Here is a 2,841-nt window from a genome sequence, read left to right on the forward strand (position 1 = left end):
CTCTTTTTCCCATTCCTACCCTCAGCAGCTACCATGGCCACTTTCTCCATCTCAGTGCTACATTTACTTCCCTTACTAATCACATTAGTTCCAGGATAGAATATCAGTAAGTCCACTCTAATCTATACTCTATTCCTCCATTCTGTGGACCCTGGGATGGTTATGTCCACTCCACCTCTGTATCGAGAGGGTACTTGGATTCCACTGGGATGATGGATGCAATTTTCCTGCTTGCAGTTGTAGGCACTCTTGGCTCCCTGGTGTGGTGATTGATCTTCACCTTCCTGTTAGCTGACTGGGGTAAGTCCAATAAACCAGAGGGTAGGAGTTGCAAGTCTGTTGAGGCTCAGGACCTGGCTATCACATGGGGAGTCCAGACATTTAGGTCCCCTGAGTATACACTAAACCCCAGCGCCAACCACAGGTCCAGTAAAAGTGACAGGAGAGGCTTGTGAACAAAGATCATACCTGAGTCCAACTCCATCACACTTAGGACCACAAACTCCAAAGTAGGGCCAACTGACATGGCACTGAAGTTCATCTGCCATGACCATAGAACCTGTGGGTCTCTGTAGCTCTCACAAGAACCAATACCTGGGGTTGTATCTACTTTAGGTGTCTCTGGGACTCTGCTGAGGTGTGTGTAAGGGCGACCACTCTGATGACCTCCTGGCTCTTTTTTGGAGACTCATAGCCATATAAACTCATTTGTCCTTTCCATTTCCCCCTTTTATTTAGGTCAAAAAGCATTTTTAACTCCTGGTATTATATGTAGATTGAGATATTCTGCTGGTCCGAGTTGACCATTTTATTTAAGGTTATTTTCTAGTTACATCATCAGCTGGTACTTGGTAGTAATCCCTCGGTGCCAGGGAGGCTCATCCCCAGGAGTCATGTCCCATGCTGGGGGGAAAGCAATGCATTTACATGCTGAGTTTGACTTTGAGACTGGCCACATTTGAGCAACATGGAGGCTCTCAGGAGGTAACTCTTAGGCACCCTGCGGCTCTAGGCCTAGTTCTTATTTCAGGCCCACAAGCCCACAAGCATAGTCATTAGCATCAAGGGCTCATTGTTGGATCATCCTTCCTTATTGGTCTTAGCCATTGCACTCGGAGGATTGTTGCTGTTCCATTAGGGAATGCGACAGAGCTCCCCCGGCCAAGAACTCAGCACTCCCCCAGCCATCATTCCCAACTGTAATCACTATGAAAATATCCAAATATTTTTATGCACCCTGCACATATGCCCTGGAGAACTCCCTCTTAACCATGCCCCCCCCACCACCAATAACACCCCACACCAATATTCCTCCCCTGCCACCATCGAACCCCTCTGTGGTCCAAAACCTCCCCAAAAATGAAGTGCAATATATTGCCAGGTTCCATTAATAGTAAAATGGAATATAGTGATGGGTTTAGAGGTTAGATATAGAATACATACTAATTTAGAAAAATTAAAGTAAAAATAAATTGGAGTAACAAAAATTAAAAAATGAAGAAGCTTTGTTTTTGATGTTTTGCCTTTCATCACTGCAGTAAGTGTTGCCCTGTATACACATTGGCAAGGCAAGTTCTTCCATCTCTTGTTCGGGGTCTATGTCCCTTTTTTTTTCTTTTTCTTTTTTTTTCTTCTAAATATTAAGCTTGTCTTCACAAAAGTTTTAGACCACAGTAATTCATATATACATTATACAGTACTCCCACATATTCAACATCAGACACTTTGTCCCTTCCCCAGCAATAATCTTTTTACGTGTTCATACTATATTTACTGCAGCTGATGTACAGATATTGAGACAATAGCTTTCAAACAAGGTTACACTTGGGTTTACATTGTGGTCTATATTTTAGGCTATACAATTTTCTAAATTTTTAGTTATCTTATGTTTTACATTATGATTTACATTTTAGCCTATAGGCCCCTATACATTTTTGATGTAATTTACCATGTCCTATATCCATCCTTGCATAATCTTGTGGAACACTTCCATTGCCCCACAGTTACCCTGATTCCACCTATTCAATACCTCTTTCCCCCTCCCCTCAGGGCCCATATTGACATTCACTCTTCATTGCTTGAAGGGCCATGTTCAGAGATACTTGCAACAATGTTGAGGGCTTGACATGCTCGACTGCCCTAATTCATTGGGAGCCATGATTTCTCTCAAGAGATACAAGTCCCTCTATTTGAGAACATCAGTCCTCCCCAGGATGTGGGTATACCTTCACTCTCATTGTATGGGTCTCCATCCAATGATATAACCCACTACGACAAAATGAACACTTGCACACTCCCTAGAAGGCTGTCCTATGTCAGATTCTCCCCTTTAAGCATCTTAAACAGGTAACCTTCCTTATTATATTTTTGAAAAAATTTTCTCAACAATATACTCTCAACCACATACCTGACAATCTTCTATATTCATATGTTCCTCCACCCCCCCACCCCCAATTTCTTGGGCCATATTACCCATCCTCCCGTCCCTAGCCCCTCAAGCCCACAAAGCCCCACCCAAGGATCAATCTAATTTCACTGTAGTCAGTTTTGAAAAGCTTAGTAAGGAACTTGGGTGACTGTCATTGATGACACTTGCTTGCAAATGTCTTCTTTGTACTCTTCTTTCCCTATACCTTGCTAGGAGGACAGGGCAGATCAGTCCTGGTCCGGATCTGGAAACTAACGAGGAGGTGGGACTTAGCAGATAATTCTCAATCTTCTTAGGTCATAGGCTGATACTGAAAGACTTGTTAGTTAGGAGAAGAAGGGAGACCTCTGGATCTAGTCAAGGAGTATTGACACACTTTTCTGCAAACAGCCAGATAATAAATATTTTAGGCT

This window comes from Dasypus novemcinctus, chromosome 16, assembly GCF_030445035.2.
Source record: "Dasypus novemcinctus isolate mDasNov1 chromosome 16, mDasNov1.1.hap2, whole genome shotgun sequence".
NCBI lineage: Eukaryota > Metazoa > Chordata > Mammalia > Cingulata > Dasypodidae > Dasypus > Dasypus novemcinctus.